The sequence below is a fragment of the Sus scrofa genome, chromosome 17 (assembly GCF_054392235.1).
Source record: "Sus scrofa isolate SSC_HxYL_T2T_F1_AM1 chromosome 17, Sscrofa_HxYL_maternal_Yorkshire_Landrace_v2.0, whole genome shotgun sequence".
NCBI classification, from domain to species: Eukaryota; Metazoa; Chordata; class Mammalia; order Artiodactyla; family Suidae; genus Sus; species Sus scrofa.
In genome coordinates, this window is record NC_139399.1 from 21,825,358 (window position 1) to 21,845,348 (window position 19,991).

At 43.4% G+C, this 19,991-nt stretch overlaps 1 protein-coding gene and 2 long non-coding RNA genes across 8 annotated transcripts in view; all 3 read left to right on the top strand.

Annotated features, from left to right (window-relative positions):
* Nucleotides 1-19,991, top strand: part of SHLD1 (shieldin complex subunit 1) — a 95,571-nt gene that overhangs the window by 31,059 nt on the left and 44,521 nt on the right. The window lies entirely within an intron of this gene.
* On the top strand, nucleotides 3,996-9,341 carry LOC146395170 (uncharacterized). The gene is made up of 2 exons (XR_014832790.1): nucleotides 3,996-6,645; nucleotides 9,219-9,341. It is a non-coding gene; the product is annotated as an uncharacterized LOC146395170 (long non-coding RNA).
* Nucleotides 12,728-18,162, top strand: LOC146395171 (uncharacterized). Its single transcript, XR_014832796.1, has 2 exons — nucleotides 12,728-14,151; nucleotides 15,680-18,162. It is a non-coding gene; the product is annotated as an uncharacterized LOC146395171 (long non-coding RNA).

A 19,991-nucleotide genomic window follows, 5' to 3' on the forward strand; every position in this document is an offset into this window, starting at 1 on the left:
CTTTCGTATTTAAATAATTTATGTATAGAGATTGGATCGAGGTGGCTTGGTAGAGTATTCATTTCACCCACTTCCTCCCACTTTAAAATCTAAGAAATAACAAGAAAAAGTTTTATATGTCTTTGTCTATGTATGGCTCTATCTCTATCTCTGTCTATTTCCTGGAGAAGGAGATGGGGTGATAACTCAGGACCAGAATGTTTGAGCCTCACAGAAAGGCTGTGTCAGTAAGTTATACTGTGATAACAAGCAACCCCCAAATCTGAATGATTTTAAAATTTATTTATTTATTTATTGGCTGCAGCATGCAGGGTCCCGATATGGGATCTCAGTTTTCCAGTCCAGGTGCTGAACCTGGGCCACATGGGTGAAAGCACCAAGTCCTAACTAACCACTGGACCACCAGGGCACTCCCCAAATCTGAATGACTTTAAACTCCATAGTTTTATTTCTCACTCGTGTTACATGTTCACTTTGAGCAATTAGGATGGCTTATCACACAGGAACCTTGCCACCATCTCACATGTTGTCATTGTCATGTGGAGGGAGAAAAGAACTCCAAACAGCCCTGCTCTGGCAATTAAGTGATCCCTCTTGGAATTGACAAGCACCAAGAATTCTACTCACACCATTGCCCAGAATGAATGACATGGCCCCATTTCCACAAAGGAGCCAGGAAGTACAGTCCTGTCAGTGGCCCAGGGAGGAGAGAATTGGACGTATTTGGCAGATAGTTTTACTCATCCCTGAAAGGCCAAATTAGAGGGGTTCTGACAGAAGGAAGAAGCCACAGCTCAGAGTGTACAGGAAAGAACCGGAAGTGGAGTGGCTCCTGAAGACACAAGAAGAGGAGGTGCCCTGTACTAAAAACAGAACAATTCACCCAAGTCCCATAATAGGAATAGTTTGGGAGGGTGATGCCCGCCTGTACCCTAGAGTTGAGAGAAATAGGAGCGCTTTTTATTTTATTTTATTTTTTTGCTTTTTAGGGCCACACCTGCAGCATATGGAAATGCCTAGGCCAGGGGTCGAATTGAGGCTGCAGCTGCTGACCTGTGCCATAGCAATACCAGATTCTTAACCCCCTGAGTGAGGCAGAGATCAAACCCACATCCTGCTGTATAAAGTCCTGTGTTCAAAGTCATTATGCCTAATGCAATGCCTGGTAGTTAGTATGTGCTCAGAACATACTAATTGATTAAATGATGGTGCTAAACTTACCTTAGGGGAAAAAAACAAAGCTTTTTTTAACCTTTTTTTAGGGCTACACCCTTGGCATATGGAAGTTCCCACACTAGGGGTCAAATCGGAGCTACAGCTGCCAGCCTATACCACAGCACCACCAGATCTGAGCCACATCTGCAACCTACACCACAGCTGACAGCAACGCCGGATCCCCAACCCACTAAGTGAGGCCAGGGATCGAGCCCACATCCTCATGGATACTAGTTGAATTCATTACTGCTGAGCCACAACGGGAACTCCAGAAAAAAGCAAACATTGTTAATATTATTATTTATCATCATCATTATCCTGTTATCTCAGAGATGTTTCGTTCTGGGAACAAGTCAGTGTCTTGACTTCTTGTGAGGTCACCTGAAGGAATTTCTCTTGCCCAGAGAGCTCTAAGATCCAAACAAATAACAGTCCAGCATGGGGCTTTAGATTCTGAGTTCCTTTCTCTTCTAGCTGAATTCTCATTTTTCCTTGCACTTTCTCGACCCCCTCACCATGCCTGCTCCTCTCACCGTCTCAGCTCTGTGGAAGGATGTCCTTGGTCCTCCAGGCCCCGCCTTCCTGCTGGTGGCCTCTGTCTGCATTGGTCTCTGGAGACACTGGAGGTTGCGAGTGGGCTTTGGTCAGACTGCCGGGGTTCAAATCTTCCACACATTCACTCCATGACTTTGGGCAGGTTCCTTTATCTTTCTGGGCCTCATCCTCCTCATTTACGAACTCCGAATAATACTGGCATCTGGGAGTTCCCATTGTGGTGCAGGGAAAGGAATCCAACCAGTATCCATGAGGATGGGGGTTCGATCCCTGGCCTCGTTCAGTGGGCCGGGGATCCGGTGTTGCCGTGAGCTGTGGTGTAGATCGAAGATGCGGCTCAGATTCTGCATTGCTGTGGCTGTGGTGTAGGCCAGCGGCTAAAGCTCTGATTTGACCCCTAGCCTGGGAACTTCCATAATGCGGTGGGTGCGGCCCTAAAATGGAAAAAACAAAACAAAACAAAAAAACACATAACGAAAACCTAGTGTGTCTGTATCATTAGGCACTGTGGTGAGTGTTCAGTGAGATGATGCTTAGCAAGTTCTTAGAATGGTGTCACTGAGCATCATCACGCAGTCAGCGCCACCTCCCCTGCACGTGCCATCCACATCTACACTCAGGACTTCTCCGAGTTTTGCTAAGCTGGTTGGTGGTCTCTTTGACATTAGTTTGTTTTGCTTTAATTTTCCCGTACTGCCGAGTCCCAGGGTATCATTTTAGGACTGCCTTTATCTCAGGTATTTCTAGCTTTTAATCCACACGGTTTCAAGAAGTCACTTAGTGGCTCTGTGCCCTGGTTTCCTGCTCTGTGAAATGGGAAAAATACCTTTTTCTTCCCAGTTCCCAGGCTTTTGATGTTCTTTGTTTTTCTTCCTCGGCTCCATCTTTACTTTATGCTGTCTTGTGATTTTGTGTGTCCTTAAAGCCACCTTCCATCCTCAATGGGAAAAGTTAGGGTTATAAATAAATAAAGAACTACATAAATAAAATAGAGTAGCTATGAAAGCACTGACAGAAGTTCAAATCGTCATACACATAAGAGACATTTTTAGCCAATAAGCGTTACCAGTGGCAGAGGTTGGAAAATGCACTTTGTCATTTTGTCTGTTGAGCTTAGAAATGTTCAAATCCTTGTAGACTTAATGTGATAGCTACAAAAGATAGGACATTAGAAAAACTTGGAGGAGATAAACTTGCTTTGGTCCTTTGAGAATAGAACCTCTGAATTAGTTAAGTGGCGGAGCTAAGAATATTCTTTTAGGACATGTGGCCACAAGTTCCTAAAGAGAAGAATTAACATGAAGATTATAATACATCTGTCACCCTCAGGAAGAGTTTACTGCAAAGGTCACATACAAAATGTTTACAAAGGGAGGAGTTCCCGCTGTCATGCATTGGGATCAGTGGCGTCTTGGGAGCACTGGGACGCAGGTTGGAGCCCCAGCCCAGTCCAGTGGGTTAAGGATCTGGTGTGCTGCAGCTGGGGCTTAGGTCACAGCTGTGGCTTGGATCTGATTCCTGGCCCAGGAACCTCCTATGCTGTGGGAAAGCCAAAAAAGAAAAAAAAAAAAAAGTTTACAAAGCCATTATAAAGGCACCTACAAATAGTAGGTACAGTAGCTGACATTTGTTGTTTCCTTGACTCATTGCTGATAATTCTTCAAGAAGCAAGGGGAGAGATGCTGTTTTCATCCCCATTTTAGAGTTGAGAAAACTGAGGACCAGCTAGTTTATTTAACAAGGGCTATGGGGAAATTCCTCAGACTCACTCCAGAGCTTTGCCATTGACCACGATACGCCAAGCCACCCCTTAGCCAAATGGCTACTTCAGGCTACCCCCTTATAATGCAGTGGTGGCTTCTCAAGGTTTCTTCTGATGGTTATACCATCTAGTTCTCTATCACACACATGCCAGGGCAAAAGGAAATAGGTTGCATTTTGCTCTGGTTCCCATCCACCTTCATCACCAGTCCAGGCCTTCCCTTCTCACTGTCCTGGGCTTACTCTTACCCCCAGCATGTGCTCAGTAAGCCCACAACACCTGTAACTCAAGAGGGCCTGAATTTCAATACGACATTCTTTTAAGTTTTTTATTATAGTTGATGTACAATGTTCTGTCAATTTCGGATGTTACAGTGAAGTGTCAGTATGACATTCTTGAAGACCAGAAGGCCTTGAGGACATTTGTCCTTCAACCTTGTTTGACTGAAGGTCCTTTCAAGAATCTGATAGAGAAAATGGAAATTTTTTTCCCACAGGAAAAAACAAAAGGGTGCTTCAAATGTAGCATGTGGTTTCAGAGAACACCCCCAGAAGCCTAGGCCTTGAATTTAACATTTAAAGGAGCAAAGCAAGAATGACAAGAGGAGGTGGTGGTGGGCTTGCTATGCAGGAGTTGGAAGCCTGTCTCCCATCTCCTTGATCAAAAGAGGAAGCCACTTGGAGTTCCTGGTGTGGCGCAGTGAGTTAAGAAGCCAAATGCACTGTGCAGGTGTGGGTTCAATCCCTGTTCCTGCTCAGTGGGTAAAAGGGTCTGGCATTGCCCCACCTGTGGTATAGGTTACACCTGCAGCTTGGATTCAGTCCCTGGCTCAAGAATTTCCATATGCCTTGGGTGTAGCCATAAAATAAAATAAAATTAAAATTAAGTTAAATTAAAATAAAATAAAGAGGAAGCTGCCTTTTCTGATGGCTGAAGCATTAAATTAATGCAAAACATTAGAATAGTTCCAGAAAAGAGTGATCTAGCTTCCCATCAGTCTCCTGTGTGTTTTCCACTTGATTTTTTTTTTTTTTCTTTTTTTGGTCATTTTAGGGCCCCACCCGAGGCATATGGAAGTTCCCAGGCTAGGGGTCGAGTCAGAGCTGTAGTGCTAGCCTACGCCACAGCCACAGCAATGTGGGATCTGAGCCACATCTGTGACCTACACCACAGCTCAGGGCAACACCAGATCCTTAACCCACTGAGTGAGGCCAGGGATTCAACCTGCGTCCTCATAGATGCTAGTCAGATTCATTTCCGCTGGGCCACGACGGGAACTCCTCCACTTGATGTTAAGGTCACTGCAGGCTAGTTTTGTTTGTTCGGGTCTGCAGCATCCTGTATGGTTCTTCACTGTCTTGGAGCTGATCTCTACGAGAGCATCTCAGTGAGGGCCTAACAGGAGCTCCGTCTCAGACATTGCCCTAGGGGAGGGTATCTGCACCTGTTCGTGAACAACAGCGCCCTTGACATTTTGCGACTGGTGTGGATACATGGATACATGTGCTGGTGCATCTGACAGGGATTTACATTTCGAGGCAGGATCTTCTTCAGTTTTGCATGCAGTGTTTCCTTTTGACTTGGCAAACTTGAAGTGTTTGAAGGCAGAGGAAAAAACAACAAATAACCCAAGAGATGCTACATATTCAAGGACTCTTTGGCAGTTTATTTACTGAAAAGAGAGTTGTGTGGTGGTGGTGAATAAAGCCTTTTATTTACTTATGTCTTTTTTTTAGGGCCCACCTGGAGCATATGGAGATTCCCAGGCTAGGGGTGGAATCAGAGCTGCAGCTGGCCTACGCCAAATCCGAGCTGTGTCTGCTACCTACACCACATCTCACAGCAATGCCGGATCCTTAACCCACTGAGTGAGGCCAGGGATCAAACCTGCATCCTCATAGATAATAGTCAGATTCATTTCCATTGAGCCACAGTGAGAACTACAAGAAAGGCTTTATCTTTAAAAGGAAGTCTCCTGGTCACCACTTTTCCAGTAATGTTCGCATAGTTCTAGGGTATCTCGCCTGCCAAATTGGGAACATCCCACAGAAATAGGACTTTAACTTATGAAACTGCTTTGAATAATGCAGTATCCTATGTTAGGGATGGATAATATTTTCAGAAATGTTTCCAGAAGTTAGAAGTTTATACTATATTTCTGGATTTCAATTTTTTTAAAAAAACCGAAGTGGTAGCATTGTCCCAGTTTTGAATCACAATTTAAGCACAGTCAAATGTGGCTGAGTGTAGGAAAGGGACACAAGGTAAAGACCAACCAAGGAGAGCACAGCCTTGCAGGGCTCATGCTGAAGGTGAGGGGGGGGGGGCACTGTCCTGGCACATGGCTACTAGCCAGGTTTTGGGGGGTGGGGTTTGGCCATGCCCATAGCATGCAGAAGTTCCTGGGCCAGGGATCAAACCCTTGCCACAGCAGTGACGCTAGATCCTTAACCCACTAGGCCACCAGGGAACTCCCCCCCTCCAGCTGATTTCTAAGCCAGTATGCTCATCAACAGAATGAGGATTCAAGGCAGAAAATTATAGGTGATGGTTACCAGACCATGCACTTGCTCTCAGGTCTGAAAAGCATGTCTTGCAGTGAAAGATGCAATGTTCGGCATTCTATTGGAGACAATGGTGACAGAGGGCTGGCAACCATCCCTGCCACTCTGTACTCTCTCCCACCCTGGGTTACTCAGTTTATATCCCCTGGGTATAAAGAAACAAAAACACGGTATACGAATAAGAACTGTCGATACCTTAACTGATCAGTGTGCATTAGGCGAGATGGCTAGGAAAGCCAACTTCCCATCATTGTGCAGTGACATGCTGGTGCTGAGTCTCTCTGTCTCCTTTTGCTTTATTTTAATTAGTGATTTGGTAGACCTTAGAGGAGAATATTTATGATGAAGACTAGTGACTAACAAAAGAGGTGTTTTTTTTATTTATTTTTTGTAATGGCCACATTAGTGGCATATCGAAGTTTCCTGGGCAAGGAATTGAATCCCAGCTGCAGCTGGGACCTAAGCAGCTTTGGCAATGCTAGATCTCTTAACCTACTGCACCAGGCTGGGGATTGAACCTGTGCCTCCACAACAACCTGAGCTGCTGCAGTCGGATTCTTAACCCACTGTGATACAGTGGGAATTCCCAAAACAGCTTTTTAAAAACGGATAAGAGGGAGTTCCTGTCATGGCACAGTGGAAGTGAATCTGACTAGGAACCATGAGGTTGTGGATTTGACCCTGTCCTCGCTCAGTGGCTTAAGGATCTGGCATTGCTGTGAGTGGTGGGGTAGGTCGCAGATGCAGCTCAGATACAGTGTGGCTGTGGCTGTGGCATAGGCTGGCAGCTGCTGCTCTGATTGGACCCCTAGCCTGAGAACCTCCATATGCCATGGATGTGGCCCTAAAAAAAAAAAGCAAAAAATAAAAAAAATTAATAAAAATGTTTTAAAAACCCATTTACAGATGGTGGAAGTGTTATAGAAGCCAGTTTAGTTAAATTGATCTTACTATTTGCTGGGAGTTAATTCATGGTAAAATATTTGTTTTAGAATGTCAAATTAATATGCCATGGGGAAATTTAAGGGGATGGCATTATTTAATGAGTTTCCAAAGTGGCAGATACAGACCTGTGGCACATACATCATTGGAATGTACTTCCAGAGGTAGAACTATAAAAGAATTTCTCATAAGAGGAGGTGAGAAATGTTGGGGTGGATTTTTTCTTTCTAAAACTGTGTTCATAAGTCATTAAAGTGACAGCATTTTTAAAAAATCGCTAAAGAACTAGATGTATGACTAAATCGTAGAAAGGATCTGAATATACATAATATATTTCTGAATATACACAAAAATAGACAACCTGTTTTAATTCCATGAAGTTAACACTAACTACTGTTTAGAGTAAAAAAAAATTTTTTTTTTTTTTTTTGCCATACCCATGGCATGTGGAAGTTCCTGGGCCAGGGATTGAATCTACACCACAGCAGCGACAGCACTGGATCCTTAAACTGCTGGGCCACCAGGGAACTCCCTAGAATAAATCTTGATAGCATTGACAGCTATGGCTTTCCTTAAATAGATCCTTAGAATTAGATTTATTTGCTCTGAGTTTACAGTTAAATCCCTTTTCCTCTTTTTGGGCACATCCTTAGGGTCAGGTGTTTGATTATTGGGGTCCATGTTGGAAAAGCTGTTTGTTTGCCCAAGGCAGGTCCCCAGTGCCACAGTCCAGCTTGCTCCTTAAGGGACTGTCATTTTACCACCAGGAATGGCTCAGTACAGTTGGCCCTCAGCAGATCCAGCTATAGTCCAGGACAAATTTTCTCCTAGCTACTGTTATGCAGTGTCTTATAGAAATTCATCCATCCCCCCTGATTTGCATAGATAACTCAAGTTTTTACTCTACACCAGTGATGATTTTGCCCCCCAGGGAACATTTGGCACTGTGTGGGTTCTCCACCTCTCTCTCCTTCTCATCCTCCTTCTTTTTTGAGGACCAACAGAGTTTGCCTCAACTTTGTATTTTGTCATGGAAAGATCTTTAAAAAGCCTGTACCAGTCACTACACAAATCTCCCATCATTTCATGAAAGAAAAGATATTTTATTTATTTATTTGTTATTTATTTTTTATTATAGTTGATTTACAATGCTCTGTCGATTTCTGCTGCACAGCAAAGCGACCCAGTCATACCTATCTATCTATCTACCTTCTTTTTCTCACACTATCCTCCATCATGTTCCATCACAAGTGACTAGATATAGTTCCCTGAGCTATACTAGGATCTCATTGCTCATAGAAAAATATTTTAATGTATAGAATGGAAGAAAAACCTAATCCCAAAATAAAGATTAGCCTTCTGTAGACACCAGTTTTCACATTTGGCCATGGACTAGTGAGAATTTCATCATGGCATTATGTCTATAGGCCATTGGGTGGGACATGTTGTTGTATAGAGTGTATGAGGCACTGCTTACTGTGCCCTAGTACTTAATAGGCACTGGAAATGGTAATAAATATTAATAACTATTGCTTAGAGATTATGATGCATGAAATTTAAGAGTCCTTCATTAAAAAAAAATTCTGTTTGAACAAGTGAATGGGTGGGTGGCTGGCTATTTTTTCTGTCGATTATATCTCTGATGGAGAGATTTTGGGAAAGTTTGTGAATCATATTTTTAGTAGATTATACCAAGATTCAGTTAAATTGTCTGTCTGCTTTATAGAGCAAATCCTTAGATTAATGGGAAGTAACTTTTCCATGTGTATCTCACTCACAGGGTGTTGATGCCTCACCAGCACACTGAGGTCTTTTGTTTTTTCCATATTGTATTGAGTTGTTTACCAGAACCCCTGATGACTGGATTCTTTAAAGTGTAGTCGATGTTGTTCATCCTTTCAAATAGTGTTTCTTGAGCATCTACTATGTTCCAGGCCCTGTGCATACATAGTGAACAAAATAAAGACCCTGCCCTCAAGGAGCTTTTTTTTTTTTTTTTAGGGCTGCGCCCCAGGCATATGAAAGTTCCCAGGCTAGGGGTCCAGTCGGAGCTACAGCTACCAGCCTACATCACAGCCACAGCAAGGTCAGATCCAAGCCACATCTGCAACCTACACCACAGAAATCCTTAACCCACTGAGCGAGGCCAGGAATCAAACCCACAACCTCATGATTCCTAGTCGGATTCATTTCCACTGTGCCACGAAGGGAACTCCTTAAGGAATTTTATTCTTTCTCATTACCAGGGTCCTGGCTGGAGGGAGTACAGAAAGTGTAGATACACAATAAAACAAAGAAATAAATAATGTATCAGCTGGCACTCTGAAGAAAAGGCATGCATTGTAAGAGATGGGGGTGCAATTTAAACACGATGGCCAGGAAAGTCCTCTGATAGGTGATGTGCCTAGAGGCTAGAAGGATTTTGGTATTAATGTAGTAAATTAACACATTTTTCTTTTGGTTGTGAAGTAAATTCTGTGATGAAGAGCCTCTTCTATGCTTTTCCTTGGAAGAGAAGAAAATGCAAATATCCGAAAAGAGCAATTGGAGAAACAGTCATATATTTACAGTACTATTTCTTTAAAGCACAAAGCAAAAATAAACAAACAAACAAACAAAAAACAAAAAAAACCAACCCTGAGTTAAGTGGTTGTTTTGGACTTTATACCAAGAAATGAGGCAGCTTTTTTCAAAATACCTATTATTGCTTCTCCTCCGTGGCAGCCTGGATATCAACCCAGGAAGCATCTTTCAAGGTGTTCAGTATTTATTAATATTGGAAAAAATAGTACAGCATTGGGCTTCTTCCTCATTAGCAGATGAGCTTGATGATTGATTTGATTGTACTAAGTGAACCTCCTCTTTCTTTTGTCATCTGTGAAACTGTTGTATGGGAACCAAGAAACTTGGAGAAAAGCACTGAGCACTCGAGGGTGGTTTATTTAGGAATATCCGTATATTTTCTCTTGAATGTTCCTGAATTTTAAATGCTTTTGAGCACAGGCCTATAGAATCAATTCCTTAACTTAATTCCAAAGTCACAAAAGATTATTGAGTTGTCTACTTTTAGCTCAAGGTTCAACTTTTGAGGCTGAAGTTGGAAATATCCTTTTCAATAAGTTTTGTATTTCCAAGATTACTTTTTCTAATGGTACACACCACTAGAAGACTGGACGGAGACATCAAGAATTTGATCTACAAAATGAAAGAAAATTAAAAAAAAAAGAATTTGATCTAGGAGTTCCCTGGTGGCCTAGTAATTAAGGATCCATCATCATTGCTGCTGTATCTTGGGTTTGATCCCTGGCCCAGAAACTTCCACATACCATAGGTGCAGCCAAAAAAAAAAAAAAGAATTTTATCTGTTGTTGTTTTACACCACTCCTGCTCCTGAGGGTTTCTGTAGTTCTGGAATCCTTCATCTCTGAGAGAAAGTGAGCTTAGTGGGGCTTTGGCCTTCTTTCTCTGCTAGCAGATGAGCCTGATGGTTGGTTCGATTGTACTAAGTGAGCCTCTTCAGTGTCACCTGGGAGGGAACTTTACTGATATTATTGATGCCTAGGACCCTCTGCCAGAAGCTCTGATGTAATTGGTGTGGAGGGTAGCCTAGGGAATTGGTATTTTTTAAAAGCTCCCAGGTGGTTCTAAGATGCAGCCAGGCTTAAAAACCACTGTCTTAGAGCAGTGCTTCTCAAAATGTGCATATCAGTCACAATCTGGGTTAAAATACAGATTATAATTCAGTAAAGTCTGAGGTGGAGACTGGATAAGACTGTAGAGCCAGGGTCATCAGTCTCTGGCCTATGGACCAGATCTGACTCAAGGCCTACTTTCATACAGGCTTATGTCCCAAACAGAAAAAGTTAGCCAACTCCTGCTCTAAAAGACAGACATTTTTTCGTTTTTTGCTTCTTAGGGCCGAACCCTCAGCATATGGATGTTCCCAGACTAGGGGCTGAATTTGACCTGCTGCTGCTGGCCTGCACCATAGCCACAGCCACACCAGATCCAAGCTGCATCCTCTACATGCCACAGTCACACCAGATCCGAGCTGCATCCTCTACCTACACCACGGCTTGCAGGCATTGCTGGGGATCAAACAATGTCAGGAATCCAACCCGAATCTTCATGGATATTAGTCAGGTTCATTAACCACTGAGCCACAAATAGGAACTCCAGAAGACAGACTCTCGATCAACCACCTATGACCATTGCAGATTCCTTCTCAGTATTGCCTCACTTTATGGGATGCCATGGCCCCTTCTATTCCTGTACTTAGGAATTTGTTTTTGTATTAAAGTAATGGCAGGAGTTCCCTTGTGGCGCAGTAGGTTAAAATCTGGTGTTTTCACTGCAGCAGCTCTGGTTGCTGTTGTGGCACCAGTTCGATCCCTGGTCCAGGAACTTCCACATGCCATGGGGCCAGCCAAAAAAATTAATGAATGAAAATTAAAAATAAAAATAATGGTATAACTGGTAGAATTTGGTCATGGAATTGACTACAAACATATATATATATATTTTTTTTTTTTTTTTTTCTTTATTGGGCCACACCTGCAGCATATGGAAGCTCATAGACTAGGCTTTGAATCAGCTGCAGTTGCTGGCCTCTGCCACAGCCACAGCAACACCAAATCCATGCCAAGTCTGAGACCTAAACCACAGCTCACAGCATTGTCAGATCCTTAACCCACTGAGCGAGGCCAGGGATCGAACCCATATCCTCATGGATCCTAGTCGGGTTCATTACCATAGAGCCACAATGGGAATTCCCAAATATAATTATTTTAAAAGAAATTTCTACTCTCTAACTACATTAATTTTTAAAAATTCTTAAGTTACTTTATTGTAAATGTAGCTCCAAAAAGATATATTTTCCTCGAATCACAATTTTCTTATTTTAAATAAAGATTCCCTGGGTAGCTAAATTGAAGAATCACTGAGGATCCTACCCAGAAATAGTAAAGTTCTATGCAAACCCAGGTTTGGAATATCTGACTGATAAAAAAAGGTTGATTTCAAGTGAAATGCTGAATAAGTGAATGTCAGTGCTTCAAGGATCCATTTTCTGTGGGTAAACAAGAGGCAGTCTGAGTCTAAAATCAGGAAAATTGGGAGTTCCTGTTGTGGCACAGTGGAAACAAATCCAGCTAGTATCTATGAGGATGCAGGTTTGATCCCCAGCCTTGCTCAGTGGGTCAGGAATCCAGCATTGCCATGAGCTGTGGTGTAGGCTGACAGCTGTAGCTCCAATTCCACCCTGTAGCCTGGGAAATCCATATGCCACAGGTGCGGCCCTAAAAAGCAGAAACAAATCAATAAATAAAATCAGGAAGATTGAGCCACTGATATCAACTAGGTCCACATCTTCATTTCACAGATGAGGAGCCCAAGCTCCAGAAAATGCAAGAGAACCATAGCAAGTTAGTGGCAGAAGTGGATCTGGAACTTATTCTCCTGATTTGATTCCTAGTGCATACTTTTTCTGTGGTATCACATTTTACTCAAGAACCAATATTATGACTAAAATGCTTGACAACATAAAGGGCCAGTTTACAAACTATCACACATCTTCCTATTTCTTACCTCATTGTGTTCATGTTTTCCTTTAAAACTTTGAGGATATTTATAATAGCAGCTTTCAAGTTCTTGTCTGCTCATTCCATCATCTCTATCCTTTCAAGATCTGTTTCTTTTTTTTTTTTTTTAAACTTCCATCTGCTTCATTTTTTATTGAGCTAAATATGAAAGCCTGGTTAATCAACTCATTAAATTGGTCAAAGCAGGACCCCTGAAACTACAAAACATGATTTAAAAAGCAGTTGGCCTTTTAGTAGTTCTCTGGTAATCACACGCACATACACAGAAATTGGTAGAGTACTCTGGGTATAAGATTTGTACTAACCTTGTACCCAGAGTACCATAATCTGGGTATTATGTACCCAGGTTATAATCTTGTATTAGGGTGTTGTTCACAATCAGCAGTATTTTTAAAACTATATAAATTGGATATGACCAAATTAGAGAGATCTGATAAAACTTTTATAAAGTATTTGAGAACTTCAGGTTACACTCCCAAAAAGATCAACGTTAAGCTATAAAAAAGAAAAATTCATATAAAGTCACAATAGATTTAACAGACATCTTTGAAAAAAAATCAAATTATAACTCAGCTTTCTTTCTTTTTTTCTTTTTTGGCCACACCTGGGACATATAGAAGTACCCAGGCCAGGGATCAAACCCAAGCTGCTATAGTGACAGAACTGGATCCTTAACCCACTGCCCTACAAGAGAACTCTTTTAACTAAATTTTCTACTTTTTCATATGACCAAGAAAAAAAAGATGGAAGTAGTAATGTCTGCATTAAAACAAAAACAAAACAAACTATTAACTGAGTGGATTTGGGGAATTAAAAAAAAAAAAGCTATGCAGTATTATTGTGCTCCACGAATGTGCAGAATTCTAAAATGTGCCAGCTATGAAAAACTGTCTTGCCTTGAGGTTTTCCAAGAGGTTCAGTGTGCCTGCCAAGAGAGCATCTGGTCTGTACTAACATAGTTTGCTGTCTTCAGTACAGGCCTTCATAATGTCAGTTACACGCTCTTGTAAAATTCCCTTAATGTAAAAGAGTTTTCAGTACTGATACGTGTGATTGAATCCAACTGCTCGCTGAGTTTAATTTTATTGTCAAGAATTTGAACAGAGTACCCACTGTGGCACAACAGGATCAGCAGTGTATTGGGAGTTCTGGGACGCAGGTTCAATCCCCAGCTGGGCACAGTGGGTTAAGGATCCAGCTGCAGCTTAGGTTCGAGACTGCAGCTCGGATCTGACCCCTGGCTGGGGAGCTCCCTTTGCCACAGGGCAGCCAAAAAAAGAGAGAGAATTTAGGAAGTTCCTATTGTGGCTCTGTAGTGACAAACCCGACTAGTATCCATGAGGATGTAGGTTCAATCCTTGGCTTGCTCAGTGGGTTAAGGATCCAGCGTTGCCATGAGCTGTGGCGTAGGTTGCAGACCCAACTTGGATCCCGAGTGGCTGCGGCTGTGGCGTAGACTGGCAGCTGCAGCTCCGATTTGACCCCTAGCCTGGGAACTTCCATATGCCAGCAGGTGCGGCCCTAAACGAAAACAAACAGAATTTGAACAAGCTGTACATAGATGGAAGGTGACCAGATTCCAGCTTAGACCACACAGGTACCTCACTCAAAATGATCTCAGATGCGTCTGTTGACCTACACTGGTTCTAAGTCATGTTGCTCAAGAAGACCATTGGGAGTTTTCTGCTGGTGCAGCAGGTTAAACTACTATGGCTCGGGTTGCCGTTGTGGCACGAGTTCAATCTCTGGCCCAGGAACTTCCATATGCCTTGAGTGTGACCAAAAAAAAAGAGAGAGAGAGAGAGTTCCTGTTGTGGCTCAGAGGGTTAAGAACCCAACTAGCATCCATGAGGATGCAGGTTCGATCCCTGGCCTTGCTCAGTGGGTTAAGGGTCTGGCATTGCTGTGAGCTGTGGTGTGGGTTGCAGGTGCAGCTTAGATCTGGCATTGCTGTGACTGTGGTGTAGGCCAGCAGCTGTAGGTCCATTCAACCCCTAGCCTGGAAACTTCCATATGCCACAGCTGTGGCAAAAAAAAAGAGAGAGAGAGAGAGAGGGAGAGAGACCCTCATCCATGCATAGACCTTATTTTCTTAAAAAATGAGGGAAAAAAAAAGGAGACCATCATCTATGCATCAACTTTATTTTCTTGGCCCCACTGCCAGTACTGCCAGATACTAGGAGCTTGCCTACAGAAGAAGCAAAAGGATCCTTGCCAACAATTATTAAACCTATTAACACTAGCTTGAAAACTGGCAGGGAAAATGCTGTGTCTTTATATTGGTTGAGAAATAATTCTCCTTCAATGCAGATATCTGGGTACCGCTGGCTGGTGACCTGCACATATTCCTCAGACACCCACCTCTAACCTCAGGAAACACAAACCTAGAACTTGAGCAGCAGCCCTGTGGCACACTGCATCTTTAATCTCTTGCTAGGCACACTGCCCAGGTTGGCCAAAACCTCCTTCCAGACAACTGCTGACACTGCCACTGCCATCAGGAGAAGTAGCAGAAGGTCTCTCTCTGTCTCTCTCTCTGTCTCTCTCTCTGTCTCTCTCTCTCTCTCTCTCTCTGTCTCTCTCTCTGTCTCTCTGTCTCTCTCTGTCTCTCTCTCTCTGTCTCTCTGTCTCTGTCTCTGTCTCTGTCTCTGTCTCTCTCTCTCTCTCTCTCTCTCTCTCTCTCGGCAGTGCTCAAGGCTTTCAGAAATTCCTGGGCCAGGGAGTGAACCTACACCACAGCAGTGACAATGCTAGATCCTTAACTGCTAGGCTACCAGGGAACTTCAGAAGTCTCATCTTAAGTGAGCGAGCCACTTCAACCACCCTGACACTGTCAAGATCTATTTCTTTCCTTCCTTCCTTTCTTTCTTTCTTTCTTTCCTTTTCTTCTTTTTTAATGGAAGTTCCCAGGCTAGGGGTCGAATCAGAGCTATAGCTGCCAGCCTGCACCACAGCCACAGCAACATGGGATCAAGCTGCATCTGAGACCTACACCACAGCTCACAGCAATTCTGGATCCTTAACCCACTGAGCAAGGCCAGGGGTCAAACCTATATCCTCATGGATACTAGTCGGATTCGTTTCTGCTGTACCACAATGGGAACTCCCTGTTCTAGACATTTCGTCCTGTTTTTCTAGTTGTTTACAGCAGAAGGGCAAGCCTGGTACCAGTTATTCTGTCATTGCCAGAGATGTTGACTTAGATTTTTTTTTTCTATGATTGTTCTGTGGTAAGTAAAAACAGAGATGTTGTCCCCATTTTATAGGTTAGATGACACGGGGTTGCCAAGAGTGATTAAGAAGCTTGAGATCACATACTGAGCTGGTAGGATTGCAGGAACCTTGGCTCACATGGCCTGGCCCTGCCTCACTAAACTCAATCCCACCTGCAGATCTAAGCACACCAGTGGGCATTACTGGTTCCAACGGGCAGAGACAAAAGCAATGGAAAAAAGGCAGAGTAAAAAAGGAAGGTGGTAGAAGAATGGAGTAGGAAAGAGCTCTTCAACTGTGTTATCAGGAGAGAAATTGGAGGCTGCTGTGGTAATCCTAAAAGTTGTATCAGATAGCACTCACTGTCACCCGTAATAATCTGGAAATAATAGCCACCATTTCCCCTGCCCTTACCGTGCTGATAGCCTTCAGCGATTTATCTCACTTAACCTTCATTCTCTACCTAAAGAGGACACTATGATCCCTGTTTTGTAGATTAGGAAACTGAGGCTCAGAAAGACAAAATAACCTGCCCAGAGATACAGCTAATATTGCAGCAGGGCTGAGATTTGAACCTGAACCTGCAGGCTCCAAAGCATGTGCTCTCCCTCGTCACCCGCAGAGGGTGCCTTTCCCTGACTCTTTTTCTTTCGTTGACCTGCCTCATATTTTTCCCCCTTTCACCTCATTCCACGCCTTTAGGAGTCCCATTTATTTTCTCCCAATTTTAAAAGCAATACATGCTCATTTTAGGAGAATTTGAAAATATGGAACATTGGAAGGAAAAAAAGTGTCTATACTCTTACCCTTATCCATTATTTATACTCTTACCCTTATCCATAATTTTCAGTCCCAAACTTTGCTGATTAACTCTAATGCTCATCTTTGTAACAGCTTCGTACATGTGCTTTCATCACGTGTAATAAGTACTCAGTGAATGCTTATTGATTTCAGACACCCTAGGAACTCAATAGAATGTTTAAAACAGTACATAATTTGCTAAGAACGTTACACATTTATGTTTATGCCTCAAGAATTACTGGAGGAGTTCCTGTCGTGGCTCAGCGGAAACGAATCTGACTAATATCCATGAGGACGCAGGTTTGATCCTTGACTTCTCTCAGAGAGTTAAGGATCCTCGGTTGCCGTGACCTGTGCTGTAGGTCGAAGACGTGGCTCAGATTCCGAGTTGCTGTGGCTGTGGTGTTGGCCAGCTGCTGTAGCTTGGATTCAACCGCTAGCCTAGGAATCTCCATATGTGGCCCTAAAAAGACAAAAACAAAAACCAGCAACAACAAAAAAAGAATTACTGGATTCCAGTGGACACACATGGGGACTTGATAGTCTTTTTCAGAGCTGCAGGTCTATACCATGTTAATTTTCATGGCCCTCATAGCTCCTTGTACCACGTTATACCCATAGGCACTCAACAGATACCCTTTGACCCACAGGCTTTCAGAGAGGGCAGGTAAATCCACTGCATTTATTCACCAGCTCTTGAGTGAGCAGGCACTGTGCTAGCTACTGGGGAAACGTGTGATCTAGACAGGCTCTGCTGTCTTGGAATTTACCCTTCAGTGACTGAAAACCCAAGAAACCAGCCTCTGAAATGTTCAGATGAGAGGCCATTTTTCCACAGTGGTATTTCTATCAGCCGACTCAGAGTTATTGGTCATGGATAGGTTTAAAAAAGAATGGTTGTGGAAGTCCAGGTAAAGTTCATAAGATAAAGAAGGGAAAATGTGACTCTGGGCTGATATTAAATGGCCACTTAGCCTGCTACCATACCGTCTCATAGGGGAAAGGTTTTATTTATGTCTCTTTTGTCTTGTCTTTTCATCTCCAGGTTTGATGTATAAGCTTTAGCCTGGGCATTTGATTTACAGCGTTCTGGACAAAGAGCCCAGGGATGACAAAGCCAGCTGTCTGAGAGCTGCACAGAGGATTTCAGCGGCTGGGTTAGGGGGAGCCTGCTGGGAGGCAGCACCCCAAATGCCCCATAAAATAAAGCATTTCCCAGACCTACTTTGAAACACACAGTTAGCTCGGGTATCAGACATTCTGGCAACAATCTGTAGTCCTTTGAATCATCTTTTTCTATCTGAGTTTAATCAACTGGGAAAATAAAAAAATTATGGATCCATCAATTATAAATCTAGTCAGTAAGGGGCATTAACATTATGTGGAAGTCCCTGACCAAGATTTTTTTAACCTCTAAAATACATTTTGGTACAACCTGTGTTGCAGCGTACTGGCATTGAGGATGGCAAGTTCAGTTCCCTGTTAGGATTGGTAACAAATTACCCCAAAACTTAATGGCTTAAAACACTAAACATTATCTCACAGTTTCCAGGGGTCAAAAATCTGGGAGTAGCTTGGTTGGGGGCCTCTGGCTCAGGGTCTTTCATGAAGTTGCAGTTAAGCCACAGCCTTGACTGGAGGTGGAGAATCTGCTGAGAAGATCCACTCATGTGGCTCCTGGCTGGAGTTTTCAGGTTCCAGGTGGCTCCTCCGCAGGGCTGCTGAGTGTCCTCCAGACATGGCAGGTGACTTCCCCTCCAGTGAGTTGAGAGAAGTGGGGATTGGGGGTGGAGGCTCAAAATAGAAGCCATGGTGCCTTTTATAACCTAGTCTCAAGCAAAGGGCGATCACTTCTGCCATACTCTATGGGTCGGACAGGCCCACCCTGCCACAGTGTGAAAGGAGGCTCTTTAAGAGTGGAAATACTAGGAGTGGAGTTCCCGTCGTGGCGCAGTGGTTAACGAATCCGACTAGGAACCATGAGGTTGCGGGTTCGGTCCCTGCCCTTGCTCAGTGGGTTAACGATCTGGCGTTGCCGTGAGCTGTGGTGTAGGTCGCAGACACGGCTCAGATCCTGCGTTGCTGTGGCTCTGGCATAGGCCAGTGGCTACAGCTCCGATTGGACCCCTGGCCTGGGAACCTCCATATGCTACAGGGGTGGCCCAAGAAATGGCAAAAAGATTAAAAAAAAAAAAAAATGAGTGTAAATACTAGGAGTTCCCTTTGTGGCTCAGCTGTTAATGAATCGGACTAGGATCCATGAGGAAGCCAAGGTTTGATCCTTGGCCTCGATCAGTGGGTTGAGGATCCAGTGTTTCTGTGGGCTGTGGTGTAGGTCAAAGATGTGGCTCAGATCCTGAGTTGCTGTGGCTATTAGAGCAGCTGTAGCTCTAATTTGACCCCTGGCCTGGATACTTCCATATGCTGCGGGTGTGGCCCTAAAAAGCAAAAAAAAAAAAAAAAAAAAAAAAAGTGTAAATACCAGGAGATGGGGATCCTTAGAGGTTTTCCTGGAATCTTGGCCACCACATTGGTCAGGTGAAATTCACCTGAAAGTCTGTCATGTTGGGTCCAGTGAACTGATATTTGCTGGCATTTACTTTATTGATATAAAATGAAAACTCAGAGCTGTGGGGCTGTGCCTGTGTATGTCCCTAAATCCAGGCAATGAGGCCAATTGTATAGTTCCTTATCATATGGCGGGGCCAAAGAGCTGACCCCAGGAGGCAGGGATTGATCACTAAGAGGGCTTTTGGGTTTGGATGAATAAATCTCAACCTTTACAAGACCAGGGGTCCAGTATCAGGGAAAAGTGCCTGTGTCCACTGAAGGGGCCACTGACCAGGCACACACAACAGGTAGAAAATCTGAAGAGGGAACCTTTTTTCAGCAGAACATCCTGAAACACGTCCTCAAAGTGGTCTGCATCTCTTAGTCCTCATTTTCCAAAAAGGGGAAGAAGAGAGATCCCGTGCCAGGCTGCTGTAGAGCCCTTTCTCTCTTCGCCCCCATATGAGACCCCGGGTCTGGTCCTGAGCACGTCACACACTTACTCTAGAACTTAAATTCCTCAACGGTAAGGGTGGACTAGAAAGAAAGGTGATCAGCACAGGCCTTCCTCCCAGCTCAGTCATGTTTCCACTGCTGTTTCACCAGGAATTGATCCACTGAAAAGTTACCTGGGCATTCAAATATGAAAGCTACTGGTTTCCAAATGACCAAGAGCCAGCCAGTCTGGCAGTACCCCAGTTTCTACAGTAATAAATAGATGGTATTACCAAAGCCCCCAGCTATTCTGAGTGTGTGCAAATGATTTTGTTTCCATTCAATGCTGCTTCT